General features: G+C 36.0%; 1 long non-coding RNA gene across 1 annotated transcript; it reads left to right on the forward strand.

Moving 5' to 3' along the window:
- The first annotated feature begins 7,477 nt into the window (after positions 1-7,477).
- LOC144377249 (uncharacterized) lies at positions 7,478-14,075 on the forward strand. The gene is made up of 2 exons (XR_013438056.1): positions 7,478-10,004; positions 13,944-14,075. It is a non-coding gene; the product is annotated as an uncharacterized LOC144377249 (long non-coding RNA).
- Positions 14,076-14,333: the final 258 nt, after the last annotated feature.

Below are 14,333 nucleotides of genomic sequence, written 5' to 3' on the forward strand. Positions count from 1 at the left end.
ATTCACTGCATAATTGTTTTAATCCTCTTGTCTTTGATTATTTGATTTTATCTCTATCAATATGTTGGCTATTTTTATTTCTTCAACTGTAAATTTTTTGTTCAAATTTTCTTGAAGACATAATGATTTTTGTAACAGATTTTTATCCAGTGGTCTTAGGATAAGTTACTTTATATCTGTATATCAGGTTATTATATCAATTTTTTTAAACTTTTTAACATATTTGTCAAAAGTTGACTGTTAAATCCATAGGGATTTTTAAACACTATGCTTCTCTTTTAAATATAAAAACAATGTATATTTTAAAATTTAGAACCTGCACAATTAGAGGGAAAATTTTAAAATTTCCCTTAATTCTATTATTGAGCAATACTTTCTGTTTTCAGCTTTCATATTTCTCCTATATTCTTTTTTTTCTGTGCAGAAATTTAAAAGAAAAAAAAAGGAGGCTCATTTTAAGGATAGAATTTTTGTTGTTGTTAACTGCTTTGGGAGCATATATCCACTGGTCATTCCCAATTCATTTAATTAAATATCCCTCAAAAGCATAATTTTTTTAAGCATCATATCAAATGAAGGTACCAATATACTTACAGAAACTTGTATGATTTTTAAATATCTACTATTATATGTAATATGATGAAGAATCTTGATAGAGTCTTAGAGGTATAATTGCTGGATTAATGGAAATGAAAATTAATATTTCAAAATAGCTGTCTGAGAAGTGGTAACAATTTGTATTCCAGCAGAAAATGCAAGTGTCAATCCCAAAACATCTTGAACTCATTGAGTATTATTACAATTTTAAATTTAAAAAAATTTGCTTCTTTGATACATTAAATTATGTTATTTTTCTTTGCTGCTCTTTTTAATGGCAGATTTGAATATTAATTAGGACAATTCTTTATCTTAAGTTTATTATATGCCTCTATTCTTCTGTGGAATATATGTTCATATTTTTCTCACACATGTATTAAAGGAGTTTTACTTAAGATCTCTGAACATAGAAGCCATTACAGTTATACAAGTATTTTTTTATTTTGTCACTTACATTTTTTAAATTTTCTGGTAAAAATTATAAAAGCTTTTTGGTTATATATTAATCTTCTTTATGCTTTTTTATGGATATATATCCATAAAAATCAGTGGAACGCATTACAATTCTTATTACACATATAGAGCACAATTTTTCATATCTCTGGTTGTATAGAAAGTACATTCACACCACTTCATGTCTTCATACTTGTACTTTGGATAATAATGATCCTCACATTCCACCATCATAAATAACCCCATGCCCCCTCCCTTCCCCTTCAATCCCTCTGCCATATCTAGAGTTCATCTATTTTTCCCATGCTCCCTCTCCCTATCCCACTATGAATCAGCCTCCTTATATAAAAAAAAAATTGGCATTTGATTTTTGGAGATTGGCTAACTTCACTTAGCATTATCTTCTTTAACTCCATCCATTTACCTGCAAATGCCGTGATTTTATTCTCTTTTATTGCTGAGTGAAATTCCATTGTGTATATATGCCACATTGTTTTTATCAATTCATCAATTGAAGGGCATATAGATTGGTTCCACAGTTTAGCTATTGTGAATTGTGCTGCTATAAACATTGATGTGACTGTGTTCCTGTAGTAGGCTGTTTTTAAGTCCTTTGGGTATAGTCTGAGGAGAGGGGTAGCTGGGTCAAATGGTGGTTCCATTCCCAATTTTCCAAGAAATCTCCATACTGCTTTCTATATTGGCTGCACCAATTTGCAGTCCCACCAGCAGTGTATGAGTGTACCTTTTTCCCCACATCCTCGACAACAATTATTGTTATTTGTTTTCATAATAGCTGCCATTCTGACTGGAGTGAGATTAAATCTTAGAGTGGTTTTGATTTGCATTTCTCTAATTGTGACGATGAACATTTTTTATACATTGTTGATTGATTGTTTTATTATCTTCTGAGAATTCTCAGTGTCTGTTCAAGTCCTTGACCCATTTATTGATTGGATTATTTTATTTATTTATTTAGGTGTTTAGCATCTTGAAAGATTAGTGCTCTATCTGATGTGTGAGAGGCAAAAATTTGCTCCCAAGATGTAGGCTCTCTATTCACCTCACAGATTGTTTCTTTTACTGAGAAGAAACTTTTTAGTTTGATTTCATCCCATTTATTGATTCTTGATTTTAATTCTTGTGCCACAGGAGTCTTATTAAGGAAGTTGGGGCTTAATACCACATGATGGGAAATTAGGGTCTACTTTTTCTTCTATTAGACACAGGAGCTCTGGTTTTATTCCTTGATCCATTTTGAGTTGAGTTTTGTGCATGGTGAGAGAGGGGGGTTTAATTTCATTTTGTTGCATATGGATTTCCAATTTTCTCAGCACCATTTGTTGAAGAGGCTATCTTTCTCCAATGCATGTTATTGGCACCTTTGCCTAATATAAGATAACTGTAATCATGTGGTTTAGTCTCTGTGTCCTCTATTTTGTACCATTGGTCTACCAGTCTATTTTGGTGCCAATACCATGCTGTTCTTGTTACTATTGCTCTGTAGTTTAAGGTCTGTTAAACGTCTGGTATAGTGATGCCACCTACTTCACTCTTTCTGCTAAGGATTGCTTTAGCTATTTTTTATAGTATTTTTCCAGATGAATTTCATGATTGCTTTTTCTATTTCTATGAGGAAAGTCATTGGGATTTTGATTGGAATTGCATTAAATCTGTATAGTGTTTTCGGAAGTATGGTTAGTTTGATAATATTAATTCTGCCGATCTAAGAGCAAGGTAGATCTTTTCATCTTCTAAGGTCTTCTTTGATTTCTTTCTTTAGGGTTCTGTAATTTTCATTATATAGATCTTTCACCTCTTTTGTTGATTCCCAACTTTTTTTTTTGTTTGGTTTTTTTTTTGAGGCTATTGAAAATGAGGTGATTTTCCTTGTTTCCCTTTCTGAGGATTTGTCACTGATATACTGAAGTGCCTTTGATTTATGGGTGTTGATTTTATATCCTGCTACTTTGCTGAATTCATTTACTAGTTCTAGAAGTTTTCTGGCAAAACTTTTAGGGTCTTCTAGGTATAGAATCATATCATCAGCACGATTTGCTGATGATATGATTCTATACCTATGTGTATCCCTTTAATTTCTTTCATCTAATTTCTCTGGCCAGTGTTTCAAGAACTATGTTAAATAGAAGTGGTGAAAGAGGGCATCCCCGTCTTGATTCAGTTTTTAGAGGGAATGCCTTCAATTTTTTTTCCATTTAGAAAGATGTTGGCCTGGGGCTTAGCAGAGATAGCCTTTATGATTTTGAGATGTTTCTTTTATCCCTAGTTTTCCTAGTGTTTTGAACATAAAGGGTTCTGTATTTTGTCAAATGCGTTTTCTGCGTCTATTGAGATGATCACATGATTTTTATCTTTAAGTCTATGGAGATGATCATATGATTTTTATCTTTACGTCTATTGATGTGATGAATTACATTTATTGATTTCCATATGTTGAACCAACCTTGCCTCTCGGGAAGGATCCTACTTGATCATGGTGCACCATCTTTTTGATATGTTTTTGTATTCCATTTGCCAAAATTTTACTGAGAATTTTTGTATCTATGTTCATTAGAGATATTGATCTGAAGTTTTCTTTTATTTGATGTATCTTTGTCTGGTTTTGGAATCAGAGTGATATTGGCCTCATAGAATGAGTTTGGAAGTGCTGTCTCTTTTTCTATTTCCTGAAATAAATTGAAGAGTATTGGTATTGGTTCTTCTTTAAAGGTCTTGTAGAACTTGGCTGTGTATCTGTCTGGTCGTGGGCTTTCTTGGTTGGTAGACTTTTGATGGTTAAAATTGTGTATATTATCCTGATTCAATTTGGGCAAATTATATGATTCTAGAAATTTGTCCATGTCTTTAATATCTTCTATTTTATTGGAGTATAAGTTTTCAAAATAATTTCTAATTATCTTCTGTATTTCTGTAGTGTCTGTTGTGGTATTTCATTTTTCATCACGTGATTTAAGTTTTCTTAAATCACTGGTCAGAAGGGGCGGTCCTACGCCAGAGGCCAGGCTCTGGAGGGTGTCTGCCCCACAGGGGGAGGGTGAACTGGGCCTACTGAAAATGTGGGTCCTGTAAGGGCTGGTGTAGGTGTTCTGGGCTGGATCTTGGCTCCGCAGTAGTCTGATGGTCAGAAGGGGTGGTCTGCTTTATGCTTTCTCTTTCTTTTTACTGAAAAATGGCTTTTTACTACCCTGAAATTAACTAAATAGTCACTCATTTTTCTATCTTTAGATTTTTTTTTCTCAACTCTTAAGACATTATTCTTTGGAAGCCAAAATTGCACAAGAGAATATAATAATCATATGTATTCTTTTTCCCAACATTATTGAGATATAATTAAGAAATAATAATTTCATAAATTTAAAGCATACAGTGTGACACTTTGATATATGCATGCATTGTGAAGTGAGTGAAATGATTTCCATAATCAAGGTAATTGTTGTATCTTCACCTCTCAGAGTTACTTTTTTTTATATATGTGCATGATGGTGTTGAGAATATTTTAGATCTACTCTCATAAAATTTCAACTATACAGTACCTGAAATATTCACCACCCTGTATATTATGCCTCTGGATCGTGTTCATCTTATAACTGAAACTGACATCTCCCATTTTCTCCACCCTTCAACCTCTGGTAACTGCCCTTCTACTATCTTTCTGAGTCTTTTTTAATGAAAAAGTTTTTTTTCAAGTGCTGGTGGTCAAACCCAGGGCCTCTTGCATGCTAGGCAATTGCTGTACCACTGAGCTTCACCCACAGTCCTCAACAGTTTTAGAGTCCCTATATAAATGAGATCATGTTTTTCTGTGCCTAACTTATTTCACTTGACATAATTTCTTTCAAGTTTATCTACCTTGTGAAAGTAGCATAATTTCATCCTTCTTAAAAGGTTGAAAAATATTCCACAATGGTGTGTGTGTGTGTGTGTATGTGTGTGTGTGTGTGTGTGTGTGTGTGTGTGTTACCTTTTCTTTTTCATTTGCCCACCAACAGATATTTAGATAGTTTCTGCATCTTGGCCATTATGAATAATGCTGCAACATGGGAGAGTATATTTGAGGTAGTGATTTTTTTCCTTTGGATATATAACCAGAGGGAGATAACTGAATCTTTTGGCAGTTCTATTTTTAGTTTTTTAAAAACGTTTTTATTAGTGTGTTATGGTTAAACATAATAGTGGGGTTCATTTTGACATATTAATAAATACATATAACATAGCTTGCTCTACTTCAATCCCCAACACTTTCCCTTTTTCTCCCTTTCTCCTCCTTTGTATTCATCTAAAAGGACAAAAATCTACAGTGTTATATGCATACAAATTCATATCAATGTTTATCACAGCACAATGCACAATAGCCAGGTTATAGAACCAGTCTGGATGCCTGTCTAAATAGATGAATGGATAAAGAAATGTGGTATACATACAATGAAGCTGTACCCAGGCATAAAGAAGAATGAAACTGTGTCATTGGCACGGATGGAACTGCTAAGGGTAATGAGCTCTACTCAGAATGTCAAAGGTCAAATGTTTTCCCTCACATGTGAAAACTATTTTTAGTTTTTAAAGGAATTTCCATATGTTTTTCATAATTATTACCAATTTACATTCCTACTAATAATACATCAATACATAAATTCTTTTCTCTGACATTTGTTATTTTTTGACTTTTTGACAATAGCCATCTAAACAGCTGTGAGGTGATATTTCATCAGGATTTTGATTTAAATTTTTCTGACAATTAGAGATATTGAGCAACATTTCAAAATGGATTAAAAAATTAAATGTAAGATCTGAAACCACAAAATTCCAGAACAACAAGGAGAAGCTCCACAACATTGTTCTGTGGTGATGACTTTTTGGATGTGACACCAAAAGCACAGGTAACAAAAGAAAAATAAACAAACAGAATAGTATATTTAAAATGTTTCTATACTACAGAAGAAGCAATCAATAAAATTAAAAGGCAACCTCCAGATTTGAGAAAATATTGCAAACCATATACCCAGTAGAGGGTTAATATCCAAAATATGTAAGCAGCTTATTCAACTCAATAGGAAAAATCATGACAAGACAAAACAAAATCTAACAAACAAATGACACCCCACAAACAACTTGATTTTAAAAATGGGACAAGGGTTTGAATAGACATTTCTGCAAAGAAATAGCCAACAGGTATAGTCATACTTTTTATTACTCCAAATTACTATTATAAATAGTCTAATAATTAAAAATTTTTGTCTTTTCAAGGAAAGAATCAACTAATTATGACTTACTACCATCCTACATGTAATTCACTTTTGTTTTCTCCTTATTCTAAGCATCTTAAAAAATTAATTAATAATTTGCTTTTTTTCTGGAGATTAAACCCATAGGCTCTTTCTTTCTTTCTTTCTTTCTTTCTTTCTTTCTTTCTTTCTTTCTTTTTTTAATCAGATAGAGTTTTATCAAGCTTGGGGTCCTCCTGCTCTAGCCTCCCAATTCCCTGGGATTGTAGACATGTACCATTGCTCCAGCCTTAGGATACTTTTGACAGTGCAAATTCCAAAGCTGTGGGTGGGGTGGGGTTAGGAACCAAGTCATCCTAGCCCTTCTTCTCAGTGCCAAGGTCTTCTGTTTCTTTACTCTCAAAAGTTTTTGGAGTTTACTCTGTTCAGTAGGCAGTGAGAGCCCTTCTCTCCCTGCACCTCGCCCCCTTCCCCATGCCTTGGTGACTACTGAAAAGTTTTAGGTATTTTTAACTTTTGTCATGTTTTATTTTTCATTTCATTAGCTACTGGGGTGGGCAGGGGGAGATTCTGAGTTATAGTTACAACCCAGAAAGTCCTTCTTATTCTTATTTAAGTAACTATCATAAGGTGGGGGAACAATTTTCTAATATTGCTTGCTACAGAATATTATAAATGTGTCTAAATAATATTCCATTGGTTTGGAATGCTTTCTTTAGTAAGTTTTCCTCCTCATCAGAATATATTTTATAGCTACATATTCTAATACATTGATTTGTCTGTCAATTCTTATGTTAATATTGCATTTGCATTTTTCTGTTACATTTTTGTTAAATATTTTGATATGTCTCCCCATTTTATTTTAAACATTTTATTCCTCATTCTTCTCTGCTTCATTTTATAGGAAATATTAAGATCATTATCCTAATTTTCTTCAAAAATTCTTTTCAAGATTTTTCTTATTGATGTGCTTTTTAAACTGTAAGCTATTCAGAAGAACAAATATCTTGTCAGCATTCGAATTCTGCATGCTGTCCTCAGATTTATTTCTGGTCCATTAATTCTTCACACAATTTGCTATTCAATCCATCAATTGAGTTATAAATGTTAATTATTACATTTATATTTTTAGATGTTTTCTTTCTTTCTGAAATCTGCCTAACCAAGTTTGATAGTTTCTTATTATTTCTTCCTACTTTAATACTATCTTTCATTTCTTTAGTGACATGCATTCTCATACTCTGCATCTAAAAATTCCACTATTAGCAGACCACACATCTGATTCTGTTCTTGTTTCAGCCAGTTTTTCCTCATGGTGCCTTGTTTTTTCATGTGGTTTGCAATTTATTTTTGTGGTTTGCAATTTATTTTTTATTTTTTAATGTCAGCTTATGTTGATATTCTGTTGGGACCACCTGGAAGACTGAGTGAACATACATTTCTCTAGTAAGGATTTGCTTCGCTTTCTGGTTCCAATGAGACCCCTTGTCTCCCCCTTCTCACCCCCACCCTGGCCCCTTGGTTTCTACTGAAAAGTTTTAGATGTTTTTAACTTTTTCTTTTTTTTTTTTAATTTTATTAACTACTGAGGTAGGGGGTAAAGATTCTGTGTAATAGTTACAACCCAGAAAGTCCCTTCTTATTCTTATTTAAGTCATTATAATAAGGAAAGGACCAATTTTCTAATATTGCTTGCTACAGAATATTAGAAATATGTTTAAATAATAGACAGAATTACTTTGAAGGGAATTCCTGACTTAATATATTTAAAACCAAACAGGTTGTATAAAGTTAGGCCAAAAAGCAGTATTGTTATGCTCAAATTCGGGACCCCCAAAAGACCACCAGAGACCAAGAACAATGTAAGCAGCAAAGAGGTGTTTATTGCGAGCTAGCTTGGTCCTCCATGCGCACACAGCAACTGGTGACACTGAGAGGCCCTGAGCCCAGGGTTTGCAGCAGTTTTATACATTCTTTGGAGAAGGCAGGGACCCCCACATACATCATAGCATCTCTTAGCAAATCATCACACACCGTGGGAAAATAAAATAACAACTCTAAAACATGATTAGCACATTCACTGGTGGGAACAAGTTGGGTAGGGGTGATTGGTCAGTACAAAAGGGGTATTCATTTGAACTGATTGGTTTAAGCCAAGAGGGGTGTTCATGCTGAACTACATGGTTTCCCAACACGTTATCAACCACCATAAACTACTGGGAGGGTCATCTGGCATCCCAGGTATTTCCCTGTCTCGTGCTGATTGGTGGCTGCTAGGGGATTACTATGGGTCTCCACCTAGCCTGACTGAGTCAGGGACACCTGGCACAGCAGATCTCTCCTGTTATTTGTAGATAAACCACTTAGCAGGGTGGGAGTGTGCCTAGGGGTGCTCTGTGGGTCTTTCCAAGGACAAAAGCCATGTCCCTTCCTTGGACAGGCTTTGCTCTGAGGTAGAGGCTGGTTTTTCAGTATCAAAACTAGCTCATGATTATAAATAATGAGGTAAAGGAAGACAGGCAATTTCTGTGACGTCTTCCTTTGTGGAATTGAGCACAGTTTACTCTTTCACTAAAGGTAGAGCCATTGAAGACTCTGACTCTATGTGCACGCTCCTGGTTACCTTCTTTGTACACACTCTAGGCTTTTTATCTTATCTTCTGTGGTGTCCTTAAAATTAAAAGTTCAACACATGTCCTCTCATTTTCATTCTAAATCAAGGTGCTAGAATCAGTTAATATATGCGAAGAGATTATAATAGTAGTTTTGCCAGCATTGTCAAACATCTACCCTCAGCCTGCATGAGATGGTGAAAGGTGAAGAGTTGAGAGAAGGAATTGCATTGGAACCCTATTGGTATACTTTGATGGGGGAGAAAAGTGCCTGCTTGCTTTCAAACCAATGTGAAAGTGTATGGTTTGGATATGAGGTGTCTCCAAAACTCTTGTGTTTTCACAGGAATGTTTACAGGAAAAATGATTAGATTATGAGAGCTGTAATCTAAGCAACGGATTAATCCACTTGATGGATTAATACTTTAAATGGAATATCGGGTGGTAACTGTAGGCAGGTAGGGTAGAGTTAGAGGAAGAAGGTCACTGGGGTTGTGTCTTGGGGATTATATATTTTGTTTCTTGCTCCTCCTACTCTCCTCCTTTCTGTTTCCTGGCTGTTTCCATGGCTCTGCCATGCCTTTCCACCATGATGTTTTGCCTCACTTTGGGCTAAGAGCAAAGGAGTTGGCCATCCATGGATTGAACCTCTGGAACCATGAGCTAAAATTTCTTCCCCTATGTTGTTCTAGTCAGATATTTTGTCACAGTGACAAAAATCTGACTAATGCAGAAGGGGTGATGAGAACCATTGTTACAGTTTATATATCAGGTATCCCAAAAAAACTCACGTGTAAGATAATATAAGAAAATTCAGAGGTGAAACAATTAGGTTATGAGACCTTTAACCTAATTGATGCATTAATCTTCTGATGGGAATTAACTTGGTGATAACTATAGTAGGTAGGGTGTGGCTGGAGAAAGCAGATTACTGTGGGTGTACCTTTGGGATATATATTTTTTGTCCCTGGTGAACAAGAGCTCTCTCTGCTTTCTGGTTCCATGTCTAGTGGTGCTTTCCTCTTCCACATCTTTCCACCATGATGTTCTGCCTCATCTCTCACAGAGCAGCCCTCTATGGACTGAGACCTCTGAAACTGTGAGTCTCAAATAAACTTTTCCTCCTCTAAAATTATGCCTGTCTGGTCTTTTGGTCACATCAGCAAAAAAATTGACTGAAACAACCACTAGGTGAGTTCTCATTGTATTATTAGAGAGTTCTCTAATAATACAATGTAATATGTTCCTTGTGGTTTGGGAGCCAAGGAATCTAATGTCAGCCTTGTATTCTTTTGAGTGTATTCTGGCTCTGAAATGTGATTGCTCTGAAAGTCATAATCTTTCCATATTAGATGTCCATTTTGCGTAAGTTGATGCATGCTAATTACTCTGAGGCTTTGATAATGCTAACTACTACAAATTAATACCAACAAGAGTTTGGGTCACTCAGTTCTCTTTAAAAATATACTTATCTGAGTAATTAAATGCTTGTTTGTTAAATTCATAAGAATTCAATGTCTACACAGATCTGTGGATTCTTATCAAACTGATACAATAAGTAGCAAATATGGACAGAAATATGTTCCTCTCACTTTAAAACAATTTTATGGGAATTAGAGATTGAACCCCTTGATTAACCCATGAAGCCTTTCTACTATTATGGGAAACAACACTGAAAAGAGAATTTATAACATTGCTTCTGGAAAGAAATGTGAATGGATTTTATAAAATGGGCTAAAGCTTGCACAGTGAGAGAAATGACTATTTTTTTGATTAACTAATTGTCAGCATGAGGCACATTCCTTCGATTTTCAAGCAATTTAAAATACCAGCATTAATTAGCTTTTGTAAAATGCCACCCACTGTTCATACAGCAACAAGGAAAGTAGTAATGAAGAATTGTAGAATCAGCATTAGATCAGAGACCACGCTGACTGGAGTGTCTTTGTTTTGTATGATTTTTTTTAATTTAGGAATTGCTCAAAACTTGCCATATCTTCATCAAATGACTTCTGTAAGTGCTTTCTTTCAGCACCATAAATAGTGCTCATAACCTGGCAGGCCCCCCACCAAGCATACTTTTGATATATTATGTGAGCCCATTAAGATGAAATCAGAATTACAGAAACAGAGGGAGTGTTTGCTACTCATAATTATCTTTCTATATAAAAGAACATAAATCAAGCTATCACATTGCTCCCAGGAAGCTTAAACCATTTATAAAATAATAACTTTTGTTTTCATAAATTGGTTTAATGCATCCATTTCCTTATCACTTCTTAGCTTCCTATAATATGAATGCACCACAGGACATAAATAGATGCACAGGCATGACCCTGCAGAAAAAGAGCTCATAATATCCTCACAGATTCCATTGTCTAATCCACACATTTTCACCTCCTCTGTATTCTTGGTCTCTATGGAAGTGAATAGAGGTGCCAACATTTTTAATATGTGGACACCTCTTACACGTCTGTAAGCTATTGCCTTGTGCTTTTTCTAATTCTGATGCTGGGGACTGCCAGTTCAGCACTTTTGTAGGGCATGATATAACTTGGGCCATGTTGTATCAGAAAAGAGGAAACTTAACTTGCTAGCTGCTACGAGCTCCCCAGTTCTGGGGCCACATGTGGCTAAGAGTGCACCTATCGATTAGCTAGAAGGCATTGCCTTGGGTTGTGATGAAGAATGGGACCACCTCTAGGATAGGCTCAGAACCCTTCTGCTCTCTAGGACAGCTCATGTCTCCCATTACTGACTGTAGGATGGGTGTAGATGTAAATTCTCCCCACCCTGCTGACCTTTATCCTGATTGGCTCCTATACATTATATTAGCTGTGTGTTTTTTCTCATTAAACAAGCTCCTGCTTTGACAGTTCTCCCTGGTGCATCTGATTGTCCTTTACCTTTCTTGGCCTGTCTTGGTCGGGGCATGCTCCCCCAATCTCTAAAAACCCCGACACACTTCTGATGGCCTTGGTCTATGTTGGTACCAAAGTGCATACATTTTCAGAAAGGCTTCTCAAGGTCGAGTTGTATGCAGATTGTTCCCTTGAGAAAAACAATGAACATGAAGTGCTTGATGTAGGACTAGATATTCAGCTTTTGTGATCTGGGTAATTTTGTTATTGGCTATAACCAGCAGTAGTTCCATGGCACAAACGAGGATGTGGTAGGAAGTTCAATCAAATGTGGTTAAATACAAAAAAAAAAGCCAACCTGTGGGTTGTTCTCAGGACAGCAGATTAGTAATCTGTGATAAAAAGCCTTGGACAGAGGTCTTAAGTTGAGGCTTGATGACCGTGCTTCAGAGTGAAAGGAAAATGATCATAACACTTGGAGCGACCAAGAGATCTTTATTGCAGCAATGCAAAAGATGAGAAAAAAGAGAGAAAGAGTGGGGAAAGAGAGAAGAAAGAGAGGGGAGATCAGAGAGAGAGAGAGAGAAGAAGAAAAAGAAGAAGAAGAAGAAGAGGAGGAGGAGAAGGAGGAGGAGGAGGAGGAGGAGGAGGAGGAGGAGGAGGAGGAGGAGGAGGAGGAGGAGGAGTTGGAGGAGAGGGTGAGAGTGAGAGCGACCACAAGAGAAGAAAGAAAGAGCAAGAGAGAGAGAGACAGAGCAAGAGCTAGAGCAAGAGAGAGGGGCCGGCAGGAGGGAGGTTTCATAGCCAAATCTAATGGGGTCTCTGGGTCTGCAAGCTGCTTTGTTGGTGTACAGTGATTGGATCATACAGTAGTGTCATCTTCTGCTTTCAGGCAGATGGGGCAGGGGCTAGATGTGGGTTTCTGTTGCACCAGACGGGTAGGGGTCAAGTATTCAGCTTTGAGTGAGATTGAGTGTTCAGACTTGATGCAAACAGGTGATAAAGGACCAGACAGAGGGGGATTTGAGTGCGTGGGTTATCCTGCAGCTAACATTCCTTCAGCCTGCCCTGCAGACAAACTTAGTTCATCCTGCCCTGCACCTAACACAGACGGTATATAGATTTTCTAAAATTGCAAATAATTTTTGTATTTAAAAAGCTGTATACTTTCCTGAAGAGATAATCTATATTCTTTCCTGGGTTCTCCCAAAGATTCATAAACTGTTCCCAAAAGTTATGAACCATTGGCTTAGGTCAAGATCAGTGAACTTTTTTCTGAAAAAGGGTCAGCTACAAACTATTTCAGTCTTTGATAGACTATAGTCCCTGCAAACCAATGTGTATGGCTGTGTTCCAATAACATTTTATTGGAACAGAGTAGAACTTTATTTTTCCAAAGAACTTTATTAGATAGTTCCCCAAAGTAGAATAGTCCTGGGAACCCTAGTTCTCTGAGATCTGGCTTAGGCTATGATTTGGTAACACCAAACTTTCAAATACTATGCTTACGTAAGTTCAGGCACGTTTTTTTTTTTTCCCCCTGTAGCATTGGAGTTTGAACCCAGGGGTGCTGTAACACTGAGATATATCCTAAGTTATTTTTATTTTTTTCATTTTGAAACAGGATCTTGCTAAGTTGCTGAGACTGGTCTTGAACTTGGCAATCCCCTTGCCTCAGCCTCCTGAGTCACTAAGATTACAGGCATTCACCACCATGCTTACTTCACTCAAGTTTTGTGTCTTATAAAAATCATATTTCACATAAGTTTACTTAATATTATTTTTTATTTTTTATATTGAAAGATGGTTTACATATGATAAAATGAACACATCTTCATTGTACAATTTGATGAATTTTTATATATGCCATATTCCCACATCCATGGAATATCACCCCAGAAAGTTCCTACATGTCCCTCTGTAGTCATAATCTTCCTCTTTCCTCTGAAGGTAAACACTCTTCTTCCGTGCTGATGGAAGTTTTGCCTTTTCTTAAACTTCATTTAAATGGGATCAGAGGGCACTGTGTCTTTCCTTGTGTCTGGCTTCTTTCATTCAACATGTTTTTGAGATTTATCTGGGGTTTTGAACAGACTCAGATTTTTAATACATATTTTCCTACTTGCTTAAAAATAAGAAGTTGTTGGTTCATTTGCTGTTTCTAATGCTTTTTCTAGGAGCTATAAGAAGATGCATGAGAATTCCTATCTCCAGCCCTCCTCCACTTGGAGTTGAGCCACAGTCGCCTACATTGCAATTCAAGAACCTTAATTACAAACAACATCAACAAAATAAAGTGTTAACTACAAGTATCTTCTTTCATTGGAGAATTTGAGGGTTTAAACATACTGCTAATGAGCAAAGACTCTTGTTTGTCTTAATCTTCAGGTGGTAGAAATTAACTTGCTTGCATTGGGCCTATAGAATTGTGGGGAAGTTTTGATGTTCTTTAGTTCAGTGCTTTTCTGAACTTGTATGCATATGATTCACTCAAAGTCCTTGTTAAAAGGCACAATATGATTCAGTTGTTCTGGGGGTAGCCTGAGAATCTACACATCTAGCAAGTT

Source organism: Ictidomys tridecemlineatus, chromosome 4 (genome assembly GCF_052094955.1).
Source record: "Ictidomys tridecemlineatus isolate mIctTri1 chromosome 4, mIctTri1.hap1, whole genome shotgun sequence".
Classification (NCBI taxonomy): Eukaryota; Metazoa; Chordata; class Mammalia; order Rodentia; family Sciuridae; genus Ictidomys; species Ictidomys tridecemlineatus.